A 13,706-nucleotide genomic window follows, 5' to 3' on the forward strand; every position below is an offset into this window, starting at 1 on the left:
TTTGTTTTATAGGAACAATACCCTACATTAAATATATCAGATACGTGGGAATAACTATTGCCGAGTTCATGAAGTCTGTTTAATACGGCATTACAAGTATACACTGTCCGTGAACTGTTGCTACAAAACGGTGGCACCTGTCTAGTCATTCTTCCAGGCACCCTGAAGTTGATGAGAGATAAGAGTTCAGGGCAATCCAATTTTGAATTTACAATTTTGAATAAATTTAAAAGGTCTATAATTTTTCTTCTATGGTTAAGTTTTAACAAATTTAATGTTTTTAGTAAAAAATCGTAATTTAAAAATTCATGACTAATTCTAAGTTTAAAATTTATGTACCGAAATACGCTCGATTTTTTACGATTGTGTACCTTTTGCCAGTCTAGCTTCGATCGATCTATTTTTATAAGCAATCATTGTACGTATTGCACCTATGGACAATATAATAAATGATCTATAAAAACGGCGCACTAAGCAAAGTAATTGCTAATAAAAATATGTCAATTGAAGCTAGGCGGACTGTGCCCAACGGACTAAGTCCCAATGCTTATGGAAGTGAAACATGGAACAGGCAGAGGAATGATGAAAGCAGAGCGATCGCAGTCGAAATGCGATCTGTTAGACGACAACGAATGATGAAATCAGCCGAGAGTGCAAATCTTATACAGGTATAATTGATATATTAAGAAAGGGTCACTAAGATGGTTTGGTCACGTCAAACAAAAAAACAACAAAAGAATCTTAAAACAGATATACATGGTGAGAACGAATAGTAACGTAGGATGAGGACGACCAACTAAGACGTGGCATGATCAGATAAACCAAAATCTCAAGTCTAGTCATGTCAAAAACACACATAACATAAGGATATATGGCATGATGTACGAACGCGGAAGAAGCTAGGAAGCATTGGTTTATTCATAATTTATTAAGTTAGTTAATAATATTTTAAGAACTTATTTTAACATTTAATAACATCACATTTTATATCAAAATTAATATAAAAAATCGATTTAAAATATTTCAAGGGTTTCTATTTTAATTTCTTACGGTAACTCATACAGTTTTAAACCCTTTTGAAATTACGTTATTCTCGTCATTGATTATCTTATCTCTTTTATCTCCGGTTTTTTAAGTATGGTATTGTTGCTTAATTTTTTTTATTTGATTAACCCCTCGTTTATTTTATGAATGAAAATGTAAGTCAGGATATACGTGCGTGGCGGTCCATCTTCTCTGCCACCACTTCTGAGAAATGGTGTGATAATTTTATTTTTTATTTTTTTAAAGGAACAGCCCACTAAGTCTCTATTTTGAGGCTTGTCAGGAGGTGGGATAGAAGGGATATGGAAGGAGGTAACTAAAAATACACTACAACACCCAGACCAATTGAGAAAAAAATCTTTCTTGGATTTTTTTCTTGCATCTGGCGGGAATCGAACCCGAGTCGCCAGCTTCACAGTTGGCCGTCTAACCAACTGCGCCACGGCGCCTGTCAATAGAAGCTAGTAGCATTAGTAGTAACTTAAACAACGTATCTATAATAGTACTTGCTGATACCGGGATCAATATATAGGTACATAACGTAAATATCTAATGTATCCGTACCGTTCGCGTCTTATTATTGGAACCGGGCCAATTATTTTATAAGCGACAAATGGAGGTATTATTTGTAAGAGATGACAAAAAGTTATTGAGTAATGACTAACGATCCGGAACAAACAAACTAACAATGGTATTTTCTATCCATACCACCTCATCCGATCACTCTGTAGCAGCGCAGCGGCGTGAACGGGATTTTAAATTTGTGTATGCAGTGCTGTTACTTAAATGAAACAATAATGTCTTATTTCTTATCCTTCATAAAATAACTCTTTTTACAATAACAACTTGAGCGACATCAGTATAATTTGTAGGTAATCGCTTCAATTTATCCTAATTTTAAGTCAGGTGTACCCTAACTCATATTGATATTAATATCTTTGACGACTCCGATTGACTTTTTCTCATGTCATGTTTCTAGTTTCTAGTGGCGTTAGTAAATTTATTTTTCTATTACAGCCACCTAAACATCTTCTTCTTTTTGATGGCGCTACAGCCCAAATCGAGCCTTAGCCTCCTTCAACTTTTGCCTCCAACGCCTATCCTCAGCAGTCATTTTTCAATTTGCAACTTGTAGAAGCTGTGCTGCACCTTTTTTAAAGTCATCCTTCCACCTCAGTCTAGTTCTTCCAATCCTTATTTTATCCCCTGGATGTCCAGTCCTGACTTTCTTAGTTACTCGCGCATCAAGCATTCTTTTTACGTGTCCAGCCCACCTCAACCTGAGCAGTTTTATTAGGATTGAAATACTAGAAGCTTCATATATGCTGTACATTTAGGCATTTTGTCTAAAGCGCCACTCTTCTCCATCGTTCACGGGACCACAGATTCAGCGAAGAATTCTCATTTATTTATCCAGCATCTCAGTGGAATTTACTGTCAATGACAGTGCCTCGCATTCATACGCCAATACAGTCCTAATAATGGTCTTGTACAGTATTATCTTCTTTTCCCTATGAACGTTTCTTGACTTAAACGCTGGCAGCAAGGAGAAATATGTTACTTTGCCCGCCGATATTCGTTTCTGTATTTCTGTTGTTTCCTCATAACATTTCGTGACAAGAAAGCCTAAGTACGTGAACGGGTCGACTGCCTTAAAGGAGTAATTATCTGTGGACTACACGTTACCTCTTGTCCCGTTGGGTAAGTTTTGGCTTTGAGTGATAAACTTTATTTTATCTTCATTAATTCTTAAGCTCACCTCACGCACAGCCACTTAATGATTCGTTGTCTTTCCAAACAGTTTATTAATATTGATAAAAATAAAAAAAACAATATACTTCTCGTAATTTGGTAAAACAGTTTTCTTACTATACAGTCCAATTGCCAATAATTTATTAAGTCTAGTTAAACTCACACATACGTATTTTGTAGTGTAAAAAAATATGTTTTATTTGACGTAAGTGCACAAGGCATTTTCATGTACTGCCTTCGCTACTGTTAAGTGGAGCAGTCGAGTTAAATTCAATTTGAATCGTGGAATGATCTTATAATTCCAAAAAAAATACTAAGTATCGACGAAACAGACTTTAATTAAACCAATCCTGACTTATGCCTCCAAAACCTAGGCTATGACAAAGATTGTTGAGATAACTATTGCAGCTCTCGAAAAAATAATCCTCAGAGTTGTCTCTGGCCCTGTGAGAGAAAACAACCATTGGCGTTGTCGCTACAATTGGGAGTTATATAAAATTTACGGAGTGCCTGATGTAATCAACTCTATCAAGGTCATATAATTAGAATAGACGGCGAAAACCCCATAAAACGCCTAACTCTCTCTGTACCACAAGGATGATGAAGACCAGGAAGGCCCAAAATGCGATAGATGGACTGCATCAGAGCGGATACGACAATGTTGGAAGGTAGGAACTGGAGAGGAAGAGCAGCAGACAGGCAAGAGTGGAGGAGACTCTTGGATCCAGCCAAGACCCACCCGGGGCTGTCGAGCTTACGATAAACAGATAGGAAGACAGACCTTTAACGCCTTTAAACTGTTTTTTGCGTTTGTGGAGAGAGCACATCTACTGAATGAGTTTTAAATTCACAATACATATTTTGAAAACTTATTTATTTGAGAAAAAATAACAGTTTTTACATATAATTCATATAGAAGATAAAGGCACATTAAAACTTAAATTATAAAAACAGTGAATATTAATTTTTCACTGTGATGTTAGTTATTAATTCAGTACATAATAATAACCCAGTAATAAAATAAAATAAATTTAAAAATGAAGAAATGTTAGTAGTTCAGAAATATAATTTATAATTATGAAGAAAATAAAAGTAAAATAGTAAAGTATAAAAATATAAAAGTAAAGGAAGAAAATAAAATCTACGTAAAATATATAAGTACATTTATAAATATATTTTAAGATATGAAAAAAAACTATTTATTTAAAAATATTGAAGAAGTATTGCGTTAAAATGTTTGTAGACACAGGCTGAATTTGAGTATTCCGTCCATTCAAATATTCCGATACCAAATAAAAGTAACGTTTTCGGTAGCATGTAACCAAAGAAGATAAATAATTAACGTCAAATTTATTCACGATCGGGCCCCCGATTACAATGGGAAGTAAACATTTATCTTCGATTTTATCTACAAAGTAAAATGAAGTTTTGGGTTTTTATATTTTGTTAATTTTAAACACTTTTTCATTCTTATAATTTTTTAACATTTGCACTCTCATATTCATTCAGTTTGTATTATATACATAAATGTATTTTTTAAAGTTTTTAATTTTATTTATGTATTCTTTTATAGATTGTATTATGTATATATAATTTTTAATTCTTTTTTATACTCTTTTAATCTGCAGTGTATCATGATTTCCATTCCGCTTTTGTAAATAATGTTACAGTTTAAAATATAAATAAGTCTGTAAGTTGAACATGAAAAGCAGAATATGCATACAATTTTTTCTTCTAAACATGTTCAATTTAAAGTTACTGACGAAGATAAAAGTATCATTTAAAGAAATGTTACTCTGTTAACTGGAACTCTGTTAATTTACCATTGTAATCGGTGCCCCGAATAAGTAACAATGAGACGGTAAGTGATTTACGATATTTTTCAATAAAGTTGTAGTTATCAAGAAAAGTTAATTATCGGATGATTTTTTGTCAGTTCAGACATTGCTACTATGTAACCGATCTAAAAAAAACAAATTTCAAACTGATAACTTAATCTTGATATTGATTTTTCAATTTTACGTTTTAAGTTTTTTTAGGTTAGGTTACAACTTCACCATATTTCATACAATACATAATCTTAAGTACAAATGAAACAAGGAAATCATGGAGTTTTCTTAAAGTCAAAAGTGCATTTTTTATTTATCTTGACTACTACAGTTTTATGTTTTTTTTCATATTTTTTTTGAATAAACGTTTACTTTAATGTTTTTTTTTTTCTAAATTTATTTATACAAATCCATATTTATTACAAAAAAAATAATAGTAACGTATCTCAAACTCCATGAGGCCAAGAGTCAAATAACACCAAAGTTTATACTGCTCTCGTGTTTATTCCCATACTGTCCGTTATTGGATTCCGTACCTCACAGGACTTGACTTGCATACGTTTAATACTGGCATGAATATGAATATAACGAAACAATTAAAATGTTCAGTATTTGGTGTAATATAAATTAATTGAAATTCAAGCTTTCGGTTACAAAGATGACAATTTAATTATTTTCCTAGAAACCAGTTGCATTTCGTATTAATCGTTTGCATTTAAAAGTAGTTCAATTTTTCTGGATTATTTGCTATTCCATATTGATTGCCTGTTATTAGCATAGCGTTATACAGAAGTGGAGATTGATTGAGCGCATGAGTTATTTCGTTTATATTTGAAGTATTTTTATTAGTTTTTATCTTACTGGTTCAGTTTTCCGGTTTTCTGACCTCCTTGAATGTCTATGTTAAGATGTATTTTCCTCTACTTCATCATAATCTTATTGTAAAATCACCGTCAGATGAAGTCTTCGTATGTTGTTGTTCACTTTTTTCAATCTTGAGTTTTGATTACTTTATATTATCCTTTTTTCAGATGTCTTTACTAAGTTTGGTAGCCATGTGTGGGTTCTTGCAGCTTTGAATATATAAGTAAATAATTGTTTATCCAATTGAATTTATATATTTATTCTGTAAGTGTGATGTTACTGAACTCCTAAACGGCTTAACCAATTTACGAGCGGTTTTCAGAGAAATGTAGATCTTTGCGCTGCGCGTATTCATAAATATTAATATCATCAATCTAATATGTAAAAAAGAAGTTAGGAGCATAAATGTTTTATTCATCGATCTACCAGGGTTGCGTTCGAGAGTATGCATTTACAAAAAAATGGAAGGATGTTGTTTTTTATGAGTAAAAAAGTTTGTTTTCGAATGTTTACAAATATAACTTTTGGTGATACTAAAATAATATTAAATGACATCTTTTGCGTTTTGAAAAATCGTATTCCTACATAATTGCACCCCTGTTGGTGAGGAGAGCGGAGTTTGTCATTTGCAAAAAGAACTCCATATTTGAAAAATATTTATTTCATGTTTTGGAATTCAACCATAAGCAAGTACCTACTTAAATTCAATATTTAAATATTCATAATTCATCACACTTACAGATAAATTATGTATACGGCTGGTGAAATAGTATTTTTTTACCTTGCTTTGGAGAACAGCAAATCGCCCAATGACTAAACGATTGAAATATCGAACTCAATGTCAAATATATAATATATTGTTTATCGAGAATTCGAGTATCAAAAACGTTTGGGCAGGACAACGTCTGTCAGGTCCGCTAGTATATAATATATTTTGTGTTATTTTTGTATTTTAAATATAGCCTCCTAATTGAAAAATAATTATCTTGCTTCATTATATGGTTATTATGCTTTAATTAACCGATGCACGTATTCAATTAAGACGTAAGCTTCGTTTAAAATCGTATGCCTTAGACAATATTGCACTCTATAGTTAGTTAAAGATTCCTTTTCAGAGAGGCAAAAGATGATTGCCAATAGCGAAAAGCTCCTCTGTGGTTTCATCTTGGTATAGAAACCATATAAAGGTTATCAGACGTAGTCTATTTCATTCTTATAATGTATCGCGGTCAATGAAATAATGCCATAGCTTTATATAATTTTAATAAAGTAAAATAATGCATTTCTTTAATAGGCATGTTTGCCATTTAAATAAAATCCACGACAAACAAAGGGTTTATATTAGTTTTTCTACCATACGTTCTATAGACAACAAGTTATGGTATTATTATTTTATCGTCATATTGTTTAAGCCGTAAAATTATCTTTTAAATTTTAAACAAAGACGATTATTTGTAAAAAGCTTACATTAAGAATCACGGTTTTAATGGTATGTCTTTATTTAGAATTTATAAAAGTACGCACTTACTTAATTTGAGTACCCAAGGTTTCTTGATAATTAATTTTAGTTTTAAAAATTGTTTTACGTATTTATATTTGACTATAAAATATCATGTATATATATTAGTGTGTCCCTTGCATGTGGTTTTTTTAATTTTCAAATGCACATCTCCCAATTCCTTTAAAACTGATATGGCTTATGTCTAATGAAATCTTCGAAAAAATATTCAGAATATGTTAATAGTGCGATAGATTTTATTTAATTGGCAAACAAAGCGAGTGCGCGCCGCTTTTTTTGCGCAACTTGTATGGAAAATGTTTGAGTGCAAGTCAGCAGGGATATAGTGCTCAAAAGAAGTTCATATTTATTGTGCGAGTGTTTTAAGAGAAAATTTAAAAAAAATAAGGGACACCCTAATGAACATATCACAATTCTTTTTGCCGTGTAACGTAAAACTTCCTACCATTTTTGAAATCCGGAAAAAACCTTATTGAAATTAAATAAAATATTATTTTTAAGCTTTTAAATTAAAACGTTTCTGTTTTTCCAGTTCAGTTGTGTACCTTGGGGGATTCGCGAATAATAACATACCCATTATTTAACACCCCCGACTTAGTTTTGCTACAATTGTATCAGAGACAGTTCCCGAGATAGGGGTAACTTTTTCATGGAAAACAATACGATCGTATCGCACGTTGACAAAATGGCGACAGTGCACCTTATTCTGACGTTAGTGGTAACAGGTAAACTCCTGCATGCAAATGCATCGCCTCTGCAGTAAGGCTAGACACGACTGCTAATTTGCATTTAATGAAATGAAATTATTCGATACTGCTATTTCGCTAGTTATTCAAATTCCATGGAGAATTTTTTTTCCACGTGCACGCGTATCCAATGCTTAGGTCATCAATACACCAACATAATTATTTACAAAATATAGATTTTTTACTCAGTGAATCCAAACTTTATATACTTTTGAAACTAAACATATTACAACAGAGATGGAGAACATTTTAGAACGCCTTTGGTTTTAATCAGCCGTCGTCTTCATAGAGCATCTCAATGCCCCTAAGTTTCCCCTGGGCTTTCTACCGCCCACAAGGGGGCATTATCGCCCACTTCGAGAAAGGACGATGTACATTATAATAATTGAGCACTTTTGTGGAAAAATTAACCCAATCAGTAGCAGCGAATAGTAGTAGCTGCAGGAAAACAGTAATAGTGAATAGTTGTAGCTGCTCAACTATGGAATAATCTGACCACTAATGTAATGGACGCCCCTTCTTTATTTACATTTAAATCAAGATTAAAATGTCACTATACAAATGTTGAGTTGTTCCTTCCTTCTTTTCCTTTTTTTTTCATCAATCCGGCAGCTTTTAACATCGTCTTGGGTTATCCCGGATTCCTAGACTACGCAGTTTTAGTAAGGTCATGGTAAATTTAATGACAAATTATATGTTTGTAATATTTTTGATTCCTCTTTGTGCTTCTGCGGATATCCTAATCAATCTTCTGAACACATCCTGTAGTCTTGTCTCTTTTTCTCTCTCTACGATTACCGGATGGAGCTTCTCGCTACTATCCATGGCCCTGTTATAGGTCCTGCCAGATATGCAGATCTGGTGGTTTCCAAAAAGAATTTCAAGGCTTTTTAAAAGTTTCAATCAATTTAATCCCAGTCAGTGAAGAATTCACTTCCCCCTTTTCCCAATCCAATGAAGTGCATATTATGTACTTCTGGATTACTTTCTTTTAGAACAAAGACGCTAAAGATACTAGATGATTACAGAGAGCTCTTTCAGGCAATTTATCTCGTTTTTCCTTGTATGTGGGCACCGCCGTGCCAAGGAGACTTATGTCTTCAAATGCGGTGTGCGGTATGTGATGGGCAAGATGTTTCTTTCTCCTTCTTCTTTCCTTCCCATTCCCTCAACTGAACGGTTCGGGTAGATAAGAAGAAATTGCCTAAAAACAATATGCCTGCCCTCATATGTATATAAATTGCGTATGTATATAAAGTGTTAGATAAATAAATAAATAAACCCGAGACCCCATATATGGTAACCAATACCTACATCATACGGCTGAACAACGTCTACTAGATTTTTTTCTGAGATCGTCTATGGTTTTGGTTCTAGTTATATTTTACAGTCAGAACTTCATTCTTTGTTCCGTTCGGAAATAAGTGAGCATTACAATAGATATAGTACTCCGAGAATTGGTCCGGTGGGGTGGGCTGGAAAATTATTGCTATGTTTTTCTTTATATTTTCCGCCACGTTTCACTTGCTGCAGTATTTTATAATATTTTGTTGTTTAATAATTTATTTTTTCTTGTTATAAAAACATACTATAATAAAGCAAAATTTTCAAACAATTGTAACTGAATTTAACAATAAAAAAACCATTTCAACCAGTACTATCATGCAAGTAGTCATAGCAGATTCAGATGATTAAGCTATCAAAAATGTTATTAAATATAGAAAGGTATTATAAATATACCTACGCCAGTTGAGAATCATAGTGGCGTAAGTCCCAAATTCACACCGGAGAAAATTGCGTTCAAAGTTTTGCAAAACTATAAACTTAAACAACAGGGTGATAACTATCCGTGTCAATTTTTTTATTATTTTCTTTTTTTTTAATTTAATTTACTTTCACCACTTTTGTACGAAAAAAATGAGTAATTTTTTAACCATTTGATAGTAAAACTAAAAAATCTAATATTTGGAGTTTCGCCACTGATTCTCAACAGGCGAATGTAGGTAATTTAAGGTCTTTTTTAAAAAAAGGAAGCCTCTATTTTAGAGGCTTGTCAGCAGGTAGGAAAGAAAAAATATGAAGAAAGTAATGAATAGTACACCATAACACCCTGACCAATTGAGAAAAAAAATCTTTGTTGGTTTTTTTATTTTAACTTCCGGGAATCAAACTTGCGACTCCAGTTTCACAGTTCGCCACAGCCACCCGTCAAATGAATACTGAAGTGGCCCTTCATGAGTTGTAGATAATAATAATTAACAACATACTGCTGCGTTAACCGTAACTTGTTAAGACAGCCGTTGACAGCCGTTTAAACCGCCACAACTTTATGCCGCTCTCGCAAAAAACCGTTCTTTAATTTTCTATAGTGCTAATTTTAAACAATTATCCCCATTACCCGGTCCAGTTTTTTCTGCCGCGCACGCTGATGTTATTTGTTTTGTGTTTTAGTGTAATCTTTTAGTGTTTTTAGTTATTTTAGTGTTATCATAAAACTTATTATCTTGCTCTCGCAAAAAAACCGTTCTCTGATTTTCCATAGTGATAGTTTTAAACAATTATCCCTACTACCCGGTCCAGTTCTTTCTGCTGTGCATGCTGGGGTTAGTAGTTTTGTGTTTTAGTGTACTTATTCTTTTAGTGTTTTTAGTGATTTTAATGTCTTCATAAAACTTATTTTCAAGTGGGTACACACCTCCGACAGTGAAATGACAAATGTGTAAATGTTTATCGCATTTCATATGAACTATTCAACGAGAGTTCACAAGACATATTTCATATCGTTTCTCAGCGCTACATTTGCAGTTTAACCAATAAACTAAACTATGGTCTCTCAAAGGGGATGTTACGTCAGAATAGCACTATTGCGGCAATCGCAACATTGCACCGAGATTATAAGGGAACAATGCAGTTGTGTGCGCCGTGTGAGTGTGTGTGAAACAAAATTGGATTTACAAAAGCATCAGGTTTGGATTAGAGGATCCTTCGCTAATATAAAATAATGTCACGTGGAATGTCTCGAAAGTAACAGAAAAAAACGCTGGCTTAGCTGTCGGTTTAGATGCAAAAACTGGTCTAAAAGCTTTTTGATATATTCAGTTCAGTTTTGAAATAAAAAAAGGTCAATGCCCCATTTAATGAGTATTTATTATATTGTAATTAATAACTATGCTATTTATTCCAATAATATACATTTTTATCAAATAAAAAACCAAATGTTGCCATTTTTCTTTAAAAAAAAACCAATGAAAAACACATAATGCTATGATTTAGATTTTAAAACTAACGTCATATAATAATATGTACTAAAATGTTTTATCATATGTATTGTATTTTATATTGGATTAAATAAATAAATATTATGAACATACATTCGCTTTATATCTATGAAGTTCTTTACTCTTTTCATTTTATTTTTTTCTTTCTTTAATTTTAAATTTGTAATTTTCGTTTAAACATAGTTTTAGTTTTTTGAATTTAGATTCTTAGCTTTCATATTTTAATTTTCAGTACACTTTTAATTTTTGTTTCTAATATTATTACATTTTTAGTATTTTTTTGTAATGCTTTGATTTAAAAGAATAGGTTATCATATGCTTTTGATTATTTTATATTAATATTAAAAATTATTTATAAATTTAACAATTGTAGTCTGCATTACTTTATAGATTGTCTAACCCATTACGTAATGTTGACTGTAAATACAAGGTAGAAGTTGATGAATAGAAAGCAGATAGCTGATTAACTGCCGATATGTACAGAAAAATAGGTTCATGTTATCCGCCGAAGCCGTATTCAGCAAGCGAATTGCCCCATAAATGGGTGAATCCTGACTTGCATTCGTACGTCTTCTGGGCGGATAAAACAGTGCATAATATCTCGCTCTAGTATAATTATTGGGTACATACAAACTGATGTTTTCTAGTATATTTTGATTATATATACTTCCTAAAACCAGCTTGTAGAAATGTATTATGTAGCCTTGGAACAGGTATTTTTGTACCTAGTGAAATTACTATGAATATTAAATGCAATTTTACATGTCAAATAAATTTTTTTAACTACCTGCTTTACACTACAAGCAAATTTTGATGTATTGCAAATAAAAAATATGTGTTTTTTTTTCTCAATAAACATCACATTTCGGCACTGAAGCTACAATGATAGCGAATCTGACTTTTATAAAGTTGATTTATTTACTTTTAATTTTTTTATTCTGGTAGTACCAATTTTGATCATTATTTTTTTTTGTCATTAAAAAATAACTTATTATTTATTGACCATGTTAGTGTTTTTGTATTGTTTAAACTCGTTTAAAATGTTAGATTAGCATAGATTTATATCGCCGTAAAAAATTGCATTTATTGGTTTGTAATTAAATGGTACTGGTAAATATTTTATTTTTAAAGTTGCCCAAAAAGAGTAATCGAATCGACTTGGCGCGCTCGGAATTCGGAATGTGACGGGTAACGTTTAGCGGGAAACGATTGGTTTCCGCGGCTGCCGCTAGATGGCAGCCACGCTGGCAGATCACGCGATCCTATTGGCCGAGGGAAACTTTTTCATTTATTTGGCGGGAAACAATCCGATTGCGAGTTGTCAGTGAGGCGTGGATACAACGTTTTAATGTCGGCGTGCTGTAACTAGGCGGTCGAATTGAATTGATAGGAATTCTGCTGGACGACGTTTGGTATCCAAAAAATGCTTTGCCGCTGCAGACGTGACAATAAAATTTGACGGCAATTATCTGGCAGCGATTCCCATAGGTTTTTTCGTACGATTCACATAAAAAATGGCACACCGCTGTAATGTCACCCCAGTATTTATTTATTTAGAACCATAGAATTAAGAATAGTCCAGAAACCGCATACGCTCATCAAACAGAAGGCGACTCAACTACTCATAAATGAGTAGGTTTACGTTTTGACCCATCAGTTTCTTTGTAGACGTCGCTCAGTACGCAACTCCTGATTTGAATTCAACTATGCCGTGTTGTGTCCTTTTAAAGTTTAGATATACTGCTAGGATCTTAAAGAAACAGGATGCAATCACATTTCATCTGTAATTTGCAAATAAATGTGGATATAACAAATGCATTACTAAAAAATTACTTAAAAAATTGTCGAAGAAACAAAATGGAAATTTTGTTAGTGTTGCCAGGGTAGTAATTTTTTTACCCTACTATGCTCATCTAATGAAAGAATTAATGAAAATTAGACCTTAGATTAAACAATGCCTTGAGTGACATTTGAACGACATTATCTTTAAAACATCAAATATTATTAATAAAAATATCCGTTTTATGTAAAATAAAATTTGTTTTACATTTTAAGTTCAAATTTCATTAATTCAATTACTCTTATTAAATGACCCTTTACTTATCTACTCTGTTGAGTCAATCGATGTGTCCGAGTGCGAGTGAAAAAAGTTAACAAATTGTTTTTTTTTTTACCTTAAATTTGTGTTATGGTTATATTCTTCGCGATCTGGCAATGTTATGCGGTGAAAGTGTGTCTGAGTGGGGGAATTATTGGACACAGTCCGATGTATTCAAATATAATTTTACATTCCTTCTAGACTATTCTTAATTCTATGATTCCATGTAAATATCTAGTTATAAATGGTGCTAAGCTGTTAATATATTATATTATTACATGTATATATTATATTAAATACTAATTTACTAACTTGTAAATATTATATTACTAACACATGTGTAAATATGTAAAAAACAAAAAACTCGACACTTGCCAGAACACCCGAGTTAAGAGGTGAAAAGGCCATAAAAAAACGATGAAGAAGAAGATGTTTATTTAGATTCTACCATATATTTGACAAAATTGAATTTTAGGCCGATTCTGATCTGATGATAGTGGAACAGTGCGCTAAAATCAATTATAGCAAATAAGCATAGTGTAGTTTGTCGCAGGAGGCAAAATTACAATGGAGTCC

This window comes from Micrasema longulum, unplaced genomic scaffold, assembly GCF_059751315.1.
Source record: "Micrasema longulum isolate JH-2025_06_02 unplaced genomic scaffold, ASM5975131v1 h1tg001786l, whole genome shotgun sequence".
Lineage (NCBI taxonomy): Eukaryota > Metazoa > Arthropoda > Insecta > Trichoptera > Brachycentridae > Micrasema > Micrasema longulum.